This window comes from Podarcis muralis, chromosome 17 (assembly GCF_964188315.1).
Source record: "Podarcis muralis chromosome 17, rPodMur119.hap1.1, whole genome shotgun sequence".
NCBI classification, from domain to species: Eukaryota; Metazoa; Chordata; class Lepidosauria; order Squamata; family Lacertidae; genus Podarcis; species Podarcis muralis.
The window spans coordinates 2,426,648-2,448,111 of NC_135671.1; the positions used below are offsets into that span (position 1 = coordinate 2,426,648).

The window sequence follows — 21,464 nt, forward strand, 5'->3', positions numbered from 1 at the left end:
GCCTCCAAATAATTTCCCCTTCTTGCCATTTTCAGCTCTTGCAAAAATAATTGCCCGCCCAGCCTTGGAATACTTGAGGGAGTAAGACAGCTGTCTTGCATCTAGCTGACTCCAGTGGATGAAACTAATTCACGGTTTAATGTACCAGGTACTCACTTTCATATGAGGTGGTGTTTTTGGGTCCAAAACCCACGCTTTCGGGATCGTCTGTTTTCTCAATTCCCACGTCCTAATTACTTATCTGCTGTCCCTAGTTACTGTCAGGGAAAGAGAAAAATGCAACTGAGTGTATCTGAGCGGCTGGGAAAGGGTGGGGGGCAGGAGGGTATGTCAAATTTTCACATGAGATAAATGGGAGCTAATTTGTACAACTGGAAAGGCAAAGGTAGCATCTGAAAACAGAGGCCAACGGGTGACCAGATGTATTGAAATGTATGGAAAGACATTTCTTCTAGGGGTTGTCGCTGCTTAGTGCTGCCCTACTGCCAAACACAGAGTCCTTGGAGAATGAACCAGACAGTCGACAGGTCAAGAACCCTGAGGAGCAAGCAGGTTCTCCTGGAAGCACCCCCTGGAGGGGCCCTCTGGTGGAGCGGTCAGAGGAGGAGATGAAGCCATGTCCTTAGTCCTCAAAATTACCAGTACCAAAAGGCTGAGACAAAACACGTGCCTGTTGTTGCACAGCTCAATGAGTAAGGGGTCTGCTTGTGAGTAAGCAATCCTTGGAACCCCTTCACTACCAGCAGCTGTGATTAGCATTTGGTCTAGGAGGCCATAGGTTTCCCCTTTAAGCTTTCTAGTTGCTGGAAACAAGAGAGGTCTCTGGCTCCTTGTTCTTTGGAGTTTGGTTCCTTGCTCTTGAGTCTACCCCATCTCCTTGCTGAACTCCCTGTGACAATGACCTTGGACTGTTGTTGTTGTTTAGTCGTTTAGTTGTGTCCAACTCTTCGTGACCCCCTGGACCAGAGCACGCCAGGCACTCCTGTCTTCCACTGCCTCCCGCAGTTTCGTCAAACTCATGCTGGTAGCTTCATCCATCTTGTCCTCTGTCATCCCCTTCTCCTTGTGCCCTCCATCTTTCCCAACATCAGGGTCTTTTCCAGGGAGTCTTCTCTTCTCATGAAGTGGCCAAAGTACTGGAGCCTCAGCTTCAGGATCTGTCCTTCCAGTGAGCACTCAGGACTGATTTCCTTCAGAATGGAGAGGTTTGATCTTCTTGCAGTCCATGGGACTCTCAAGAGTCTCCTCCAGCACCATAATTCAAAAGCATCAATTCTTACATGACTTCATTTCTGGATTCTGCTTTGGATTCAGACTGATGGACTTGAGCTTGACCGTGGCTTGTTGACTATGCTGCACCTTGATACCTGCCCACATGGGTAAGTGTTTTGGTAAAAGGCTTTTACCTCTTGGGATGAGCCCCCAGTCCCTGGGGGCACCCCCTAGAGCACAATGGGGTGAGAAAAGCTGCCTCTGCCAAAATCCTCTCTTCTGCACAACTGTTTAAGCTGCAGGATCCTTGTCCTACTTGGGGTGGATCTTCACACTGGAAAACCCCGCTATAAATAAGTCAGAAATTTAATCGTTATAACAAGGGGGGGGGGACACTATGGAAAATCACATGGAAATTTGTTTTGCTCTCCAGCACCATTTGGTGTTGCACGTTTATAACGCATTCAAAATGTTTTTGACTAATGTAGCTGAGTCCCTGGGGTCTGTTGGACAAGTCGCTTACTAAGTCATAATTGTGGATATCCAGGCATTGCGCACTGGTTGCCTTCTTGAACATTGGTAATGTGAGACTATCTGCTAAATAGACAATAGGTATCTTCCCCCTCATTTCAGCATACCTTGATTTAGTAAACATTTTTGCTAGCAAAAATGAGCACGATTCAAAGTGTTGGTGCTGACCTTTAAAGCCCTAAACGGCCTCGGTCCTGTATACCTGAAGGAGCGTCTCCACCCCCATCGTTCAGCCTGAGATCCAGTGCCGAGGGCCTTCTGGCGGTTCCCTCATTGCGAGAAGTGAGGCTACAGGGAACCAGACAGAGGGCCTTCTCGGTAGTGGTGCCCGCCCTGTGGAACGCCTTCCCATCAGATGTCAAAGAGATAAATAATTACCTGACATTCAGAAGACATCTTAAGGCAACCCTGTTCAGGGAAGTTTTTAATATGTAACGCTGTACTGTTTTTAACACTGATTGGGAGCCGCCCAGAGTGGCTGGGGAAACTCAGCCAGATGGGCGGGGTATAAATAATAAATTATTATTATTATTATTATTACCGAAAGGATTCATTCATGCCTTCTAAGGCTTCTCTTTCTACCTCCCAACCAGACAACAAGACACAGGGCAAACGGAGGAAACCGAAAGGAGAGAGAAATGCGAGGATTCATGTGATTTAAAACAAGATTGTCTCAGTGTGGTTGCATTGATGGACTTGAAAGATGAAGTTACCCAGGTTGACTGAACTGAGGACAGATAGGGACTTTGAAATGGGACAGTAAAATTCAGGAAATTATGCAGGTAGAAAACGAACTACAAGATCAGGTGCACAATTTGAAGAACCACCAATGCAGAGGTGATGAACTTGTATGGATTTCGTGCAAAAGTGGAAGGGTTAAATATATTGATATCCTATATTTGCTTATTCCCATTGGGGAGTAAGTGCCACTGAACTCAAGGCAATTGACTTCTGAATAGACATGCAGATTGTTGATCGATTTCCTGTATTCCTGGCTGAGGAAAATAAATTTCTTGACCCTTAATGGAACACCTGCAGCAATGGAAAGAGGCCACAGGGTGGCACCGCCTCCCAGTCTCAGACGGAAGACACCTAATGCCACTATAGGGCACTTTTGAACGTCAACAGACTGATGACATGTACGGTATATGGAGCAGGGAGAAAACCATATGATTGCAAATTGGGATCAGATAAAACCCTCCACAAATGTCACACTCAGAGATCTTGTTACTAGAAGGGGGAAACTCTGTTACAAGCAACCATTCCCCTTCATGTTGATTGGTTTTAGATTATTGAAATCCTGGCTATGGATAGATGAATCTACCTGCCTTTGATCCATTTTATTTTCCCATTCCAATAGAGGAAAACAACAGAATGGGAAGAACCAGAGACCTGCTCAAGAAAATTGGAGATATGAAAGGAACATTTCGTACAAAGGTTACCATAATAAAGGACAAAAGTGGTAAGGACCTAACAGAAGCAGAAGACATCAAGAAGAGGTGGCAAGAATACACAGAGGAATTATACCAGAAAGATATGGATGCCTCGTACACCCCAGGTAGTGTGGTTGCTGACCTTGAGCCAGACATCCTGGTGAGTGAAGTCAAATGGGCCTTAGAAAGCACTGCAAATAACAAGGCCAGTGAAAGTGATGGTATTCCAGGTCAGGAAGAGTCGGACACGACTAAACGACTAAACAACAATTTTTCCATTTGTTTGGCCAGGATTCTGTTCCATTCTGTTCTTTAAAAAAATAAAATAATAATAATCTGCCAAAATATCTATCTTTTTGGGAATTGTTCCCTGAATGCTACCATATACTGTCAAAGCAGTCATTATTTCCAGATGCTTTTTAATATTTATTGTAAGCCACCCAGACAATGCACTTGAAGGATAGGATAGATGAATGGATTGATTCATTTTGCAGGCAATCATATGTAGGATTGACACTATTCCATTTCCCTCTTTTTAAGTACAGTGGTACCTCTGGTTAAGAACTTAATTCGTTCCGCAGGTCCATTCTTAACCTGAAACTGTTCTTAACCTGAGGTGCCACTTTAGCTAATGGGGCCTCCCGCTACTGCCGCGCAATTTCTGTTCTCATCCTGAAGCAAAGTTCTTAACCTGAGGTACTACTTCCAGGTTCACGGAGTCTGTAACCCGAGGTACCACTGTATCACACAGGACTTCCTTCTTTGTGTGAAAAGCGCAATTACTTGCTGTACTCAAAGCACGTTTACCCCACTTTTCAGACCCAAAGACTCCCAGAGCAACTTGCAGATCAAGAAAAACGAGATAGTCCTTGCCTTCAGGCTTACAAAAAAAAAAAGGGCAGGGGGACATATTCAGGTCTTGCTTCTTAGCATTACTGTTCCTATAATAACCAGCTGAAATAGAAACTGCTGGAAAAGGAGTAACCAACTGCTGCTGGTCTTTCATCAGAGTTGATGAAGTGGCCCTGATTCCTTTCTCTGGAGTCAAAATGAGCAGTTACCGTATTTTTCGCTCTATAAGATGCACTAGACCACAAGACGCACCTAGTTTTTGAAGGAGGAAAACAAGGGGGGAAAATATTCTGAATCTCAGAAGCCAGAACAGCAAGAGGGATCGCTGCGCAGTGAAAGCAGCAATCCCTCTTGCTGTTCTGGCTTCTGGGATAGCTGCGCAGCCTGCATTCGCTCCATAAGATGCACACACATTTCCCCTTACTTTTTAGGAGGGAAAAAGTGAGTCTTATAGAGCAAAAAATACGGTATCTCAGCCAAGCAGATGGGATGGCCATGCCTCTGATCTGCAGCCTGATGCTGTCCTTTTCATCTCCTAGTGTAGTATCAGCAAGATCCATATCCCTGCCAACACCCCCAACCTGTGTAGACTGTCTGGCTTTCCCTATTTCCCCATTTCAAGTTTCTCGGTGGTTGGTTTTCCTTTTTCCTTTTTGGTCTTTTCTCCCATATAGTAACACCCAACCTTTTAGCACGCCAGCTTTTCCTTATTATCACTCTACGTCTCCTCAGAGAAACATTACTCTGCAAACTATGATTTGAAAAGTAGTATTTCTTTTAAGGAAACCATTTTATAAATTGTGGCCAGAGTTTACATTGCTGCAAAGTGGGCAACGTCCTGGACCACCTTCTATTGTAGATTGCCCTCGTAAACTGTGGATATAGTAGCCCTCAAGACTAAAATTGGAACAACATCAGGGGGAAAATGTTGGAAAATGGTTCTGTTTTTTATGCATTTACATGAAACGCATTTTATGATTATGTGGGGGTTTTTTTTGTTACATATGCCCTATATTCATCCATTTTAATTGTTGCTGTTGTTGTTTAGTCGTGTCCGACTCTTCGTGATCCCACGCCAGGCACTCCTGTCATCCACTGCCTCCCGCAGTTTGGTCAGACTCATGTTTGTAGTTTTGAGAACACCATCCAACCATCTTGTCCTCTGTCATCCCCTTCTCCTTGTGCCCTCCATCTTTCCCAACATCAGGGTCTTTTCCAGGGAGTCTTCTCTTCTCATGAGGAGGCCAAAGTATTGGAGCCTCAGCTTCAGAATCTGTCCTTCCAGTGAGCACTCAGGGCTGATTTCCTTCAGAATGGAGAGGGTTGATCTTCTTGCAGTCTGTGGGACTCTCAAGAGTCTCCTCCAGCACCAGAATTCAAAAGCATCCATTCTTCGGCGATCAACCTTCTTTATGGTCCAGCTCTCACTTCCATACATCACTACTGGGAAAACCAGAGCTTGAACTATACAGACCTTTGTTGGCAAGGTGATGTCTCTGTTTTTAAAGGTACATTTTAATAAAAGCCCACAAATATCACTTTGCATTTGAAAGCCTATACAGTACTGCCTTTCCTGAACTGGCCTGCCTGTGGAGATGACAATGAGGAGTATGGCAAACTAAAATTCCTACATTTTATGAGTAACCCTTATCTGCATGTTGCTGTAGGCAAGGAAGGGACTCTAAAACAGGGGTCAGCAAACTTTTTCAGCAGGGGGCTGGTCCACTGTCCCTCAGACCTGTGGTTCTAAGCCTGTGTCTGTCACCATTAATGGATGTGGGGGGCCTGACTATATTTTTTTTTGGGGGGGGGGGAATGAATGAATTCCTATGCCCCACAAATAACCCAGAGATGCAGTTTAAATAAAAGCACACATTCTACTCATGTAAAAACACGCTGATTCCCAGACCGTCCGCGGCCAGATTTAGAAGGCAATTGGGCCGGATCCAGCCCCTGGGCCTCAGTTTGCCTACCCATGCTCTAAAATAAATCTGTACATCTACTATGCGTAGTCTGGATCCACATTCTTATTCTGAAGATTCACAAGCACACAAGAGTAGGGATAGATGCCCGAACCTAGCCCCATCCTGTGTTAGTTTTGTGTGTTCACAAAACCAGTTCTGCAATGTCCCATTTCTCGGCAGATCTTTTGGGAAACCCTATGGGGACAGTCAGGGACATGGGTGGTGCTGTGGGTTAAACCACAGAGCCTAGGACTTGCCGATCAGAAGGTCGGCGGTTCAAATCCCTGCGACAGGGTGAGCTCCCGTTGCTCGGTCCCTGCTCTTGCCAACCTACGGGTTCGAAAGCACATCAAAGTCCAAGTAGATAAATAGGTACCGCTCCGGCGGGAAGGTAAATGGCTTTTCCGTGCGCTGCTCTGGTCCACCAGAAGCGGCTTAGTCATGCTGACCACATGACCCGGAAGCTGTACACCGGCTCCCTCGGCCAATAAAGCGAGATGAGCGCCGCAACCCCAGAGTTGGTCACGACTGGACCTAATGGTCAGGGGTCCCTTTACCTTCACCTTTATGGGGACAGCCATCTTTCTCTTCCACGCAATATGCTTGGTAGCCTTGTTATGGAAAGCATGTTATATGGAAAAACAGATGGCTGCTCCTATAGGTACGTGGGGACAATAATCCTTTTCTCCATAAAATTCCTCAGGCAGGGATTGCACAGTTGCTTCCTGGAAGCTTTTTAAAACAGTTTTTGTTTTTGTTTTTACCATACGGCCATGGAGGAGCTATTAGCTGCTCTAAGAAGCTGTAAAAGGTTAAAGAAAGCAACAGCCCTTGGGATAACCCCATAGGCAAGGTGTGGACCCAGGCGCAGATAGGTTTGCCAATTCTGAAGCTTGATCCACAGGTCTACATTCCTATCGGCACATGAGTCTGAAGAAGGCAAAATGGGTAGCTTGGTTTCAAAACATGGAGCAAACTGAATATGCTCCCTATTCAAGGAGCATATTCTTACCAATAGTTAATGGGTCACAAATAACACGAAGATGACAGGGCAGTCTCTAAAAAAAGATGTTTTCTTTTTCCAGGAAATACAGTAAAATCCTATTGGGGAAAGGTCTTGCAGACAGCCAAGCACACACAGCAGTTTGGCTCTCCAGGCACTTAGCAGAGTCACAGCACAGCCATCCTTCTAGCTAACTATATTCTGTTTATTCTGGAGAAGAGGAAAATGGACTCCATGGGGCACTTCCTAAAAGGTAAATACAGGAAAGAAGCATTACATTAGGTTCACTGTATGCCCCAAATACCCAGGAGGCCTCTTTTCTCTCTCTTTTGGACAAAGAATTCCCAATTATGTTGAGTTTTTCAGAAGGATACTGAGGCCTCGCTGGAGACTTCAATATAGACATAAATAAATATAGACACACATACAGGGACTAAAATTTGGAGATAGTTGGTGGGGAGGAAAGGCATTCCTTGATTTTTTATTCCTTGATTCCTTGATCTGTTACCATCTCATTAGCAACATGTAACCAGGATAATGCAACACTATGGGATGTGGGTGGCGTTGGGGGTTAAACCACAGAGCCTCGGGCTTGCCGATCAGAAGGTCGGTGGTTTGAATCCCCATGATGGGGTGGGTTCCTGTTGCTCTATCCCAGCTCCTGCCAACCTAGCAGCTCGAAAGCACACCAGTGCAAGTAGATAAATAAGCACCGCTCCGGCGGGAAGGTAAACGGCGTTTCCGTGTGCTCTGGTTTCCGTCACGGTGTTCCATTGCGCCAGAAGCGGTTTAGTCATGCTGGCCGCATGACCCGGAAAGCTGCCTGTGGACAAACGCCAGCTCCCTATACCAATAAACATTTTTTAAGAAAGGGGCAAGATTCAACGCAGGTACACAAAGCATGGGGTTTTTTTGTTTTTGTTTTAAAAAGAAAAATCAAGACTCCTTGTGCTCTGCTCCGCTCCCCCTTTCTTCCTGCTCAGGCAGCCCTGTCCTCGGCCTGCCCCTCTGAGTCGGTACATCACACAGAGCAGGGCCTTGGTGGTGGCAGCCTCTGCTCCTCCTCGTTTGCTCTCCAGCAGCCGCTAGGAGCTGCCCAAGGGAGGAGGCCTGTAGCAGCACCTCTCAACAACCATGGATACGGAGCTATTCACTAGGGCTTCTTCTGCAGCCTCTCTGCTCCTTGTGTTCCGATTAGGTATTGAGATGGGAGGTCTGGAGGGTGGGGAGCGAGACACCCCATAGTATCTCAGTGGGGCTAGTTGGTGTGGGAACAGCATCACTTGTGCTTTGCCTTCACTCTGCTTTCGTTGGAGGAAAAAATGTCTTGAGCTCATTAGTTTTCAGCTAATGGGAAGGTATAATTCTGACAGCCTCCTAGTTGTTTTAATGAGCTTTTAGTTTCCTCTCTCTGCCTCTTGCTCCCCCTCTCCACTCTATTTCCCCCATTTTTAATGAGATACCAATTTCCTCTCTACTGCTTTGCAGATGCCTTTCCAATAAAATGGACAGCTTTGAATTTTTATGTTGGAACAAACGCCGAGCTGTTCTTTATTTTTCATCTGCAATACACTCACTGCACCTCCATGTGCTAAATGGCTGTTAATTGCTAAAAAAATTAACAAGGTGTTTAACGCTAGGGCATTTTCTGGCTAGGTGGGGAGACTCGTGTTTTTCGCACTTGTCCAAAGTCCAGCATTTTCTGGATCCTCAACAACAACAAAAAGGAAAGGCGTGTGTGTGTGTGTGTTTTCGCAAGCGTATCTCCTCTCCTCTTTCCTTCACTGTGCCAGAAAGAAACGCTGCCCTTTCCTTTCATAAAGTTGACTGTGTAGTCCAGTGTATTTTTAATTGCAGAAATACTGCCGCTCTTGTTTGTGATTGATTTGCGGGCGCTGGAGGGGGAAAGAGAGGAAGCTTTCTCAGAAGTCGGCGGAGTGCAGTCTGCCCCTCCTTCGAGACATGGGAGATGGACCCTTGGTGACTTTGAGATATAAAACTGTTTACTGAGGGAAAGTTATTTTTATTTCACTTAAAGAGTGCATTAAAAACCTGCATTGAAATAAGATGGTTAAAGTGGTTAAAAAAAAAGGCACCCTTTCAGCATATTTATAGTAATTCTATTCTCAAAGTATCTGGCTTTGACCTGCAGTTTCAGGGTTTCAGCCTCCTCCTCAGGACCAGGGTTTGGGGAGAAGCAAAAGATCTACTTTCTGCTTTACATGGGAGGGGTTTTTAAAAAATAATTTTGCTCGTGCTCACTTCTTCCCCCATTAAAAGTGCTTCTGCAGACCAACTTGTTATTGTAAAGACTTAGTTGTACACTTTCCTTTAAGAAGCCAACGAACCTCCAGAGAACAGAATTCTGTGAGGGAAAAGCATGTATATAGATTGGAAACATGGGAACTATGGCTTAGAGAATTGTAATCCATCTGATGTTAAATGTCTCCTCAGACAGAGAGCAAAACAAGTCTGGAGAACCTGGGACCTTCCAGTGGCGTGCAATTTGTGGGCTAGGGTAGGCAGAGGCAAACTCGGCCCTCCAGATGTTCTGGGACTACAACTCCCATCATCCCTAGCTAACAGGACCAGTGGTCAGGGATGATGGGAATTGTAGCCCCAAAACATCTGGAGGGCCTAGTTTGCCTATGCCTGGCCTAGGGGGACTAGGCTAGTCCCCTAAATGTTCCCTGGCACCTCCTTCCCAAAGCCTGGGAAGCTTCTGCCTGACTTAGGGAGATGTGATGGCCATAACTGTTCCCCTACGAAAAATTTCACTGCTGAACTACAGCTCCTGCCATTCCTGGCCATTGGCTCTACTGACAGGGCCTGGAGTCCAACAGCATGTTGAGGGCCACAGGTTCTCCCAGCCCTTGAGTAAAATGTGAGAGCTGGACCATCAAGAAGACTGATCGCCGAAGAATTGATGCATTTGTATTATGGCGCTGGAGGAGACTCTTGAGAGTCCCATGGACTGCAAGAAGATCAAACCTCTCCATTCTGAAGGAAATCAGCCCTGAGTGCTCACTGGAAGGACAGATTCTGAAGCTGAGGCTCCAAGACTTTGGCCACCTCATAAGAAGAGAAGACTCCCTGGAAAAGACCCTGATGTTGGGAAAGATGAAGGGCGCAAGGAGAAGGGGACGACAGAGGACGAGATGGTGGGACAGTGTTCTTGAAGCTACCAGCATGAGTTTGACCAAACTGTGGGAGGCAGTGGAAGACAGGAGTGCCTGGCGTGCTCTGGTCCAGGGCGTCACCAAGAGTCGGACACGACTAAACGACTCAGCAACAATAATGACTGAATTGTGCAGGCCAAATGCCAATAAGAGTCAGCTCTGAGTGTAACTCAGCGTCTGTGTGGGAAGCTCATCTGAGCCTTAGCAAAAGGCCCCAAGGACTGAAAAAAATCGCCATAGCTTTGGTGTCAGCCCATAGTTGGCTAATCTGTGTAGGTGCTTGATAACTGACTTCCTTGTTCCAGCTCTGCCCCCCCCCCCATTTCTCCCATATGAGGGAGGTAGGACCTGATGGGATTTGTCAACTATGGCAATTCATTGTTTACTTATATTGCCTTTTGAGTTTTTCAGGCCAAATCATGCTGAAATGTATATTATGGCATATTAAGTTGAATCGATACGCTATAGTTTTACGATTATATACATCTCCTGAAGTGCAAATTGTTAGGTGCTGATTGAGAAATAGTATACATTTTAAAATAATAGTCATAAGTAGAGTAATAAGTAATAGCTACAGTTTACCTAAACCTTATAGGCAGTGTTCTCAACAAGTGAAATTTAAACACATACATGGCATTTCTGAATTTTAACACCTCTGTGCGTATGTAAATATTCATAACATGATTTTGTATCAGCTCATTCTGCTGCTAAACAAGTTCCAGATGTCCTGCATAATAATTATCGTACAGACTCCGAGCGTTGCTCGGTTCTGTTTTGAGTATTCATCAACCCACTATTCTGGAAGACTGCCTGGTGCATGTTAAAAATGCTCTGTTACTGACCCATGTTCAGGAGGCAGTAAATAAACCGCAGTGGACAAGGCACTCGGTCCCATTATGTGCGGAATAATTGTACACCAAGGAGGTTGCATTGGTTTATAGTCGAGCGGATTTACTTGTATTTCTGCTGCTGTTTAGAACTCAGAAAACATTAGCGGCTTCAGGGAGGTATGTTGCTTTCCTTACTTCTCCCATTCTTCTTGTTGGTTAATTTTTGTAATGCACTCAACTATAAACTTTGCCACTCTGTCTAATTTTTCACATTCTCCTTTACTTCTCTAAGACTGTTTCCCTTTTTTGCCAACAAGGACCGTGTTGAACTGCCTCCCTTAAACGTTAATACTATTTCCATGCGATGCAAAAGTTGTGAGTGACATTTTGCTTATTTGGAGCAGGGCACACACAAAAAGGACGCAGGTGGCACTGTGGGTTAAACCACAAAGCCTAGGACTTGCTGATCAGAAGGTCGGCGGTTCGAATCCCCGCGACGGGGTGAGCTCCCATTGCTCGGTCCCTGCTCCTGCCAACCTAGCAGTTCGAAAGCACGTCAAAGTGCAAGTAGATAAATAGGTACCACTCCAGCAGGAAGGTAAATGGTGTTTCCGTGCGCTGCTGTGGTTCGCCAGAAGCAACTTAGTCATGCTGGCCACATGACCCAGAAGCTGTACGCCGGCTCCCTCGGCCAGTAAAGCGAGATGAGTGCTGCAACCCCAGAGTCATCCGTGACTGGACCTAGTGGTCAGGGGTCCCTTTTACACACAAAAAAGAGGGAAACCAGTACTGAAGTCCTAATCGATGGTTCTTCATCAACCTGAAGTGGCAAGGGGTGTGTGGCAAGTGAATCTGAAAATGATCCTTGTCTTTTTCTCTCTCACTGTAGGGTAAGGATGGGGGGGGGGGGCATGTGGCCCTCTAGATGTTGGTGGACTGCGGTCCCCATCATCCTGGACTATTGGCCATGCTGGCTGGCTGGAAGTTAGAGTCTGAAGGGCCAAGAGTTCCCCATGCTTGCTGTAGTAATTATAATAAAAATAAAAAATTGTCCAGTAGCACCTTAGAGACCAACTAAATTTCCCCACACCTCACGAATGATAAAATGAAGAACTTCCCTTACCAATGAAAGGAAGTGCCCAATTTCATCCCATTGAAATCAATACAACTTTAAAATGTTTAACTTTAGCTGGGATGTGCCTACACTATATTAATCCATTTTGCTTATTTATTAAAACCATTTTTAGACCACTTTTTGGTTTGAAAAAAGATTAAGGTCGTTTACAAATGCTGCAATGCTTCGTAGCTGAAATATACTCGGAGTCGAGAGTGGATTTCATGCTCTTTATTCAACTCATAGTGGTGAGGAGGAATGGAATGCTTTATATACATTATTTACACAATGGGCTGCACGTGATCGGCTAATTCCGGAATTCTCCTGTAGGCCAATCAGGTTGTGGATTCACTTCCATCTGGAGCCGGATTGGATGGCTCCTGCAGACCAATCATACTGCTGCATTGTTCTAGGACCAATCATACTGCTGCATTCTGAATCCTATTGTTCTAGGACCAATCATACTGCTGCATTCTGGATCCTATTGTTCTAGGACCAATCATACTGCTGCATTCTGGATCCTATTGTTCTAGGACCAATCAGACTGCTGCATTCTGAATCCTATTGTTCTAGGACCAATCAGACTGCTGCATTTTGGACCCTATTGCTCTCAGTACATAACAGTAGCTGAACTGAAGAGAGGCAGAGTCTGGCTTATCATATTCACCTCCCCAGGCAACACCCCACCCAATGCATGAGGGTCAACACCCGGCACCCACAGATCAGACACAAAAACTCCCCCCCCCCCAGCTAAGTTCGGTGTGAGGAAGGAGTGCAGTTCAGCACTGATGTGGTGCCAGTTGAAACTGATGAAATGGAGAAATGGAGCTGGGAGTCATCAGCATATTGATGGCACCTTATTCCAAATCCCCAGGCGACCTCATCTCAACGATCACATGTAGATGTTGAAGAAGGAATGAGTGCCAACTATTTTTAGTAACAGGGATTTTTAGCATTCTTTTCACAGTTCCAGAGCATATGGAAGACATTGCCTCTTGTTAGCCATCATAAATCGACAATATGGATACGGTTTCTCCATTTTGGTGTATTCGCCCAGAATAAGGGTAATCGCGTAAGCTTTCTTTATGGATTTAATTGTAACATCATCACCATCATCATATTACTATTATTATTATTATTGTAGTATGGGCTTTTTAAAGCATCCTGGCCTCACATTGATCTGTCGTTGTTGTTTTTGTCATTCTGTTTTATGTAGCACATTGTTTTATAGTTTTTGAATGTACCATTCTTATTTACTACTTGGAACACTTATGAACATTGTTGTTCATTTTTTTCCGTTTGTTTCTTGGAGTCTTCACATTCCACACCCCCAGGGGAGGAAAAACCTGTTTGTTTATTTCATCTATTAATTCACACCAGCGCACTCCCTCCCTGTCCCAGAATGGAAATATATGTGTGCTTATTGTGTGCGCTGCGTTGATTGATGCATAGGTCCAGCTTAGAGTGTTATTCCTGGCGTGTGACTGGTTGTACACATGATATATCGTAAGTCTGTGTACAGCATGGTGTATGTACTCGGAGAGCAAATCCCGGAATTCCCCGCAGGAGGCCCCTTGTGGCCTTTGACTCTGAGGCCGGCTGCCAAACATTAGCTACAATACGAGTGCTTGTTTTTGACAACAGCATGCAGGTTCTATTACACTAGTGGCTATTTTCGTTTTGAAGTTATGACAGAAATGCTTTTGCACCCTGAGTGGGTATGGAAGAAGCCAGGTAGCAGAATGACTCCTACGCTGAGATAAAAAAGGTAAAAGTACCCCTGCCCGTACGGGCCAGTCTTGACAGACTCTAGGGTTGTGCGCCCATCTCACTTAAGAGGCCGGGGGCCAGCGCTGTCCGGAGACACTTCCGGGTCACGTGGCCAGCGTGACAAAGCTGCATCTGGCGAGCCAGCGCAGCACACGGAAATGCCGTTTACCTTCCCACTAGTAAGCGGTCCCTATTTATCTGCTTGCACCCGGGGGTGCTTTCGAACTGCTAGGTTGGCAGGCGCTGGGACCGAGCAACGGGAGCGCACCCCGCCACGGGGATTCGAACCACCGACCTTTCGATCGGCAAGCCCTAGGCGCTGAGGCTTTTACCCACAGCGCCACCCGCGTCCCTTACGCTGAGATAGTGGCGCACATTTAGATGCTTGCAGGGCCCTTTGAACTGAATTGCATGTTACCTCTGAAGGAAAATACACAGGATCAAACCAATTCTCATGTCAGGTTTCCTTCTCCTAAGGAGAAGTGATTTTGGAAGTATTCCTTTAGAGGTCTGCATTGGGTAAACATTACATCAGAACTGAAAATCCACATTGATTTTCCAGGAAGGCTTTGTGAGCAGGATATTAGATTCCTGCTGGCTCCTGCTCATGTTTTCTATTTATATTCGTCCAGAGGAATAATTTTTTTAAAGTTCTCCCATGGAGTAAAATGTTACGTCTGAATTGGCCCTGATTATGGGTAAATCCACCATTCACTCAGTGGCTGGAAGTGGAATTATAGGGTGTCATTTATTCCAGGCAGCTTCCAGGAAGACATGCCACCCGACAAGAACCACAGAGTTCAAGGAGCAGAACGGCTACATCTGGGCAAGGTAACCACATCTCTTGGATGTTTTTGGACCTCAGTCAAGTTTTGAACACCCCCCTCCCCTTTAAGCCGGGACCCAAAGCAACAGCAGTAGCGACCGTGTTCCAACCTTCTGTCTTCGATGATAGATGAGTCTAGCTCTGAAAACACAGAGAGATACTAGACTCAGCATAACACAGATGTTGCCATGGAGGCAAATTTGGCTTTAATGGGAATGTGCTAGTTGGATTGCAGAGAGGTATCCAGTGCCTGCTTCACTGAGAAGCAAAATATTACCAGCTGACAGCACACACACAAAAATATTCTGTTACCGGTTATAGATGGAGCTGGGTCAGATTGGCAGGGGCGATTATTGTTCCAAGGGTAATGCTGCAATGAGGTGAAAAAACTTCCAGCTGAAATAATGATCTCTGCATCACACACACACACACACACACACACACACACACACACACACACCAGTCCAAAAATATAAGAGGTAATGCCTAGTGTAAAGAAAAGATAGAAGACCTTGTATATAGTCTATTGAAGAGGATCTGGCAGTCATTACAAGCAAAAACCCTCCTCTCATTCTCAAGATCCCTTCCCAGCTTTCTCTGCCTGTCTCTGGGGCAGCTTTTAAAAATTCTCAGCAGCGGAGTCCAGCTTTATATACAGCTTCCTTTTATGTGACGAAGCACAAAGTGTAGCTAGGCTCTTATACAGTATAATTTATATCCTGCACCTTTTCGTTTGCACACAGGACCTTCCGGACAGCTTGCCTCTTTAATACAGAGGGATTCCAAGGTCTCAGGAAATGGGCAGCTTGCTTACATTTTCATTGTATAGCTGGTACGGTATTTTACATTAAAAAAACAACAGCAACTCCACCTTGGAGTCTTGAGGACAAAGGATGAATTACAAGTTTTTAAAACAAAGGAATAAAATAATAGCAATTAAAGAAACAACAATAATATTTACCTTGCATGTTTGTTTGCATACTGTCTTTCAGCCAAATGACTCCCAGGGCAATTCACAGTAAAATACGGACAATTAAATCCATGTAATAAAAATGAGTGTAGCACAGCAAAACAAGTCCATCGTAATAAAATGAGCCACAAAGAAGCAGTTAAAAATGGGCTGAGATGCAGAACTCAGGTAGCCTGGGAGGACAAATTTATGCTCTTGACTAGCAATGTTGTTTCACAATAATTAAACTTGGTCCCAAGGTCTGCAACAACTTGCTTGTTAGCTTGTTATGCAAGAAATTTGGTTTCCATATGAGCACTAGGTGGAATCTACACACATATAAAATCCGTTCTGAAACTGCGTTTTTTAAAGCGTTTTTTAAAAATACATAGAATTTTCCAGAAGGCTCACTGTCACCATCTGGTGTCACGTACATTGCACTTAAAACATACTTAAAGCGTTTTATTTGCAGCTATATAGCTGAGTCCCTAGTGATCATCAATGACGGTCTGTATATTAGGAATAACGTAATTTGAATGCTTAATGTGCATAAAAACCAGCCATGGTGCACATCTACCAGGCCTCACAGAGAATGTGCACATAACCTCAATCTTAATAACAGCCTGTTACCTGCCCAGTGGAAAACATAATACCACAGGTGTGGCCTGCCACAAGTGGAACCAGTCTATTTTTGAGACAGCACCATCGTTGTCATGGTGGCCATGAAACCCTAAGCCAATCCAGACAAGGCAAGCAAAGGTTTCCTCAAAAGCCCTGGCTTGGGGGCCATCAACACCAATTCTGAGACCAGTTCTGACATCAACTCAGGTAAACAATTAAACCAAAAGCAGATAACCAGCAGCGAAAGCTTAAACCACAGATAATTCAACTTCAGAAGGCATTTTTATCAAATATGCATCAGGCGTCATATTTAAGTTGATGCCTGAAGTATATAAATAAGTACTCTGATGGATTTCATGAAGCAGTGAGTTCCACAGTCCAGATGCTGCAGATGAGAAGGCTGTGCTGATGAACAGAGGGACATGAACAGAGCCTGGCAGACTAAATGGCTTTGAGTATATGTAATTTTCCCCCCTGCCACAAGCACTGCTAGGTTTGAGAGGACCCTGGGTAAGAGAGCCTCTTTGCTGCCCTGACCACTCCCCCCACCAACCCTTGCTGAATGACCACACTCTCCTCTGGGCTAGGATCGCTGGCCAGGCCCGTTGCTAATTTGAAGGTGGAACTGGGGAAGTGGGAAGGGAACATAATTACGCAGCATAGTTCCATTTCCCCTTCCTAAATGGCAGCCAGCCAACCTGGGCTAACTGCTGCTGCGGAGGCATCCGTAAAACCATTGGCTTGCAGCAGCACAGCTAGATTTAAAATGCATTTTCCCCTTTGCACTTTAAAATCCAGGCAGTGGTTTTGCCAAGACAGTTGCCAGCAACCCAGGTGCCCACCCTACGCTCGATCCAGAACTGCAGGGAGTGGAGAGTCAGGTAGCATCACCTGGCTCCTAAGAGCTCTGGTACAGCATCTCAACCCTGGTATCAAACCCAGCGGTGGTTCGATAGCCAGCTCATCCTCATCCTCTGAGCCTGACATCATGAAAAAGGGTATGTGCAAATGAGTGGCAAGGTTGATTTGGAGTGGGATTAACTCAAACAACATTATGAGCCTTTGACATGTTTCCCCAGGTCCCCCCCCCCCCCCGGTGTAGCTTTAAAAGGTAGAGGGACCCCTGACCATTAGGTCCAGTCGTGACCGACTCTGGGGTTGCGGCACTCATCTCACTTTATTGGCTGAGGGAGCCGGCGTACAGCTTTCGGGTCATGTGGCCAGCATGACTAAGCCGCTTCTGGCGAACCAGAGCAGCGCACGGAAACACCGTTTACCTTCCCGCAGGAGTGGTACCTATTTATCTACTTGCACTTTGACATGCTTTCAAACTGCTAGGTTGGCAGGAGCAGGGACCGAGCAATGGGAGATCACCCCGTTGCAGGGATTCGAACCGCCAACCTTCTGATCAGCAAGCCCTAGGCTCTGCGGTTTAACCCACAGCGCCACCCGCGTCCTTGGTGTAGCTTAGTTTATTTCTATTTTGGTCAGGAGCTCAGGTTGGGAAGCTCACCCATCCCTACTTTAGGTTCTGCATCCATCCGTAGATTTGCTCAGAATGTGGCAACTGATTTGGAGTTGAAATACAGAAGACCTGTTTTCCAAAAGGTTTCATCAGGATTGAAAAGGCCCTTTTTGCAGCAATTTTAGCTAGGGTTTCTAAAAAATCAAACGGGGGGGGGGGTATTCATTTATTCATCTACATTGTTGTGCTAGCTGTTTTCTGCTGCAAGAGTGGTATTGATTGTGCATAAAATAGCCATATCTATATGTCAGGAGTTCAGCCTACACTTGAGTAGGACTCTGGCAGAGACACATGCCCAACTGGCATGTTCTCTCCCTCCTGGTCGATCATTCGGGAGCTTCATAAGCTTTCTTCAGCCTGAACATCACAGCGACCGATGCCAGCCGACACCGGCACACTTAGGGATCCGCAGAGTTTGTGCATCATGCGTGACAGACCTCAGCAACTCAGCATTTTGGCTAATCTACTTTATTTACATATAAACACCCACACGGAGCACTGCAACATGGCTCCCTCTCTCTCTAGCATCAGACAGCAAAGAAAAAGAACAAAGTCCCACTTCACAGAACACAGTAACACAAACATCCTTTCTTCGTCACTTCCCACTCTGTGGAGTCAAAACATATATCATCATGTGAAAGAAAACAATCCCATGACTGCAATCATGGAGCAGGAATTCGAACACTATACACACATGAATATATAAATACAGTGGTACCTCGGGTTACATACACTTCAGGTTACATATGCTTCAGGTTACAAACTCTGCTAACCCAGAAATATTACCTCGGGTTAAGAAGAAGAAGAAGAGTTTGGATTTGATATCCTGCTTTATCACTACCCGAAGGAGTCTCAAAGCGGCTAACATTCTCCTTTCCCTTCCTCCCCCACAACAAACACTCTGTGAGGTGAGTGGGGCTGAGAGACTTCAAAGAAGTGTGATTAGCCCAAGGTCACCCAGCAGCTGCATGTGGAGGAGCCGGGAATCGAACCCAGTTCACCAGATTACAAGTCCACCACCCTTAACCACTGCACCACACTGGCTCCTTCAGTTTGCTTCAGTTTGCTTCAGGATAAGAACAGAAATTGTGCAGTGGCGGCGCAGCGGCAGCAGGAGGCCCCATTAGCTAAAGTGGTGCTTCAGGTTAAGAACAGTTTCAGGTTAAGAACAGACCTCCAGAATGAATTAAGTTCTTAACCCGAGGTACCACTGTAAGTGTAATAAAGAATACAGGCATGAGAAGCCAAGCAGTCCTGGGCAATTGAGATATAAAAGGAGTTTCTCCTTCTCCTGTCTTTCCTCCATTCTCCACATCAGCACGCATGGGACTTGCTGGTTAGAGACACCATCTCCATCTGGGGAGTCTCCCTTTCCTTGTCTTCTGAGCCAGCTACATCTGCTGCCCACCCCCTCCCTCCAGCCACTTTTCTCCCTACAGACCACCTCCTGATTCCCCCAGCAATGGAGCCCCCCGAGTCCTTCCCTCCTGCTATCAGCAGCTTAGTCTTGGTAGTATCTTGGTCATCCAGGAACCAACCCAACACCACCTGCCCTGTTGGAACTGCTATTGCTTTAGCTTGTATTTGGCTTGTCTAAACAGGCAACCGGCCAGCTAGCCACTTCCTTCTTGCCAAGTTTCCTCCCGGCGGGATCACGACTGGAGTTAAGGACTGTCCTTCCAATCTCCTCAGGTGACTGTGATTTGCTGGAATGGGCCTTGTTCTTTCTCATATGGTTCCCATTGTTGCTCACGCCACAGACAAGGAATCTAACCGAAAAACTAACAGGCAAGAAGTGCTCGCCTGCAGGGACCGTGGTGGAGAAATGGCTCGGGTGGGTTTGAAAGTCTCCTGTTGTCAGCATGCTCTTTAGAACTATCAGCACCACGGCGTATCCTTAGCCTCAGAGAGATAATTCCTACCCCCCTACTGAGCAGGCTGGAGCCGGCTCTCATGAGCTGCTTTTGTTTCCACCCTGAGTTCAGCATTGCTCAGTTTAGACGGGATCTACAGCTCTAGGAATAGACTCCTGTCATGTACAGTATGTGCAAGGCTATTCCCTCTGCCTAATCTCAGCTAATTGGCGACAGAAGCCCTGGCATTAGGTGCAGAGGTGTGAATGATATTAGCGAAAGAATATGAAAAGTCATTAACGTTTGTGCTGACTGAAGGACAGGTGGGACCCATTAGATGACACGGCCACCCTCTTGAGATCGTGCCTCTTGCACACAGCTTTGCAGATGGAAGTTTCTTGAGGTGCGTTTCATTCACCCTGACCAAATTGTTGTGGGTAATACAGATTTGAGGGACGCGGGTGGCGCTGTGGGTTAAACCACTGAGCCTAGGGCTTGCCCATCAGAAGGTCGGCGGTTCAAATCCCTGCAATGGAGTGAGCTCCCATTGCTCGGTCCCTGCTCCTGCCAACCTAGCAGTTCGAAAGCATGTCAAAGTGCAAGTAGATAAATAGGTACCGCTCTGGTGGGAAGGTAAATGGCGTTTCCGTGTGCTGCTATGGTTCGCCAGAAGTGGCTTAGTCATGCTGGCCACATGACCTGGAAGCTGTACGCTGGCTCCCTCGGCCAATAAAGTGAGATGAGCGCCGCAACCCCAGAGTCGGCCACGATTGGACCTAATGGTCAGGGGTCCCTGTACCTTTAATACAGATTAACCATTGCCAGGGTGTAGCAATTCAGTGCAGGCTTTGCCCTTCATTCTCTGGGTAGCCACTGAATCACATGAAGAAGGGGAATGTTTTAAGTCCAAAGGACACAGGAGGCTCAGTAGCTTATCTCATGATATGTCAGTCAAGTCAATGAGCTTTAAAGGCAAGAGTGGCGTAGGGGTTTGAGTGGCATAGTGGTTTATGGACTTGGACCTGGGAGGTAAAGGTAAAGGGACCCCTGACCATTAGGTCCAGTCGTGGCCGACTCTGGGGTTGCAGCACTCATCTCGCTTTATTGGCCGAGGGAGCCGGCGCACAGCTTCCAGGTCATGTGGCCAGCATGACTAATCCACTTCTGGCGAGGCAGAACAGCGCACGGAAACACCGTTTACCTTCCCACCGGAGCGGTACCTATTTATCTACTTGCACTTTGACGTGTTTTCGAACTGCTAGGTGGGCAGGAGCAGGGACCAAGCAACGGGAGCTCACCCCGTCACGGGGATTCGAACCGCCGGCCTTCTGATCGGCAAGTCCTAGGCTCTGTGGTTTAACCCACAGCGCCACCCACATCCCTGGACCTGGGAGAACAGGGTTCAAATCTCCACTTGGCTGTGAAGTTCACTGGGTGACTTGGGGCCAGGGTTGTTAAGAGGATAAAACTGAGCAGGGGAGAATGTACACCACTTTGAACACCTTGGAGGAAAGATGGAGGGATGGAAATGTAATAATAAAAACATAAAAGCTCACCAAGTGGTGGGAATGTGTAGAAATTTGGCAACAACTGAGTAGGCAGGGAAGTGCTGGTTGCTGGTCACCATGTTAATTCTTCACCTCCTTCTTCCAGACCAATAAATCATCACAGTTGTGGTTGCAATTCACAGTGTAAGATTGATTAATTTCTAGGTATGGAAATAGGTCTGTGATGAGTTAGTATTCTGTTTTTTTTTTTTAAATAAAATTTTTATTGGGTTTCACACAGTTTATATAGACACA

General features: G+C 46.0%; 1 long non-coding RNA gene across 2 annotated transcripts in view; it reads left to right on the forward strand.

The window, feature by feature from the left end:
- LOC114587860 (uncharacterized) overlaps positions 1-15,952 on the forward strand; it is a 96,619-nt gene extending 80,667 nt beyond the window's left edge. The window contains exons 1-3 of one of the 2 annotated variants that reach the window (XR_003704344.2): positions 13,746-13,886; positions 14,646-14,719; positions 15,458-15,952. This is a non-coding gene — a long non-coding RNA (uncharacterized LOC114587860). Of the gene's footprint in view, positions 1-13,745; positions 13,887-14,645; positions 14,720-15,457 lie in introns of those variants that run through there. The other variant, XR_013391139.1, reaches the window with a different exon arrangement.
- Positions 15,953-21,464: the final 5,512 nt, after the last annotated feature.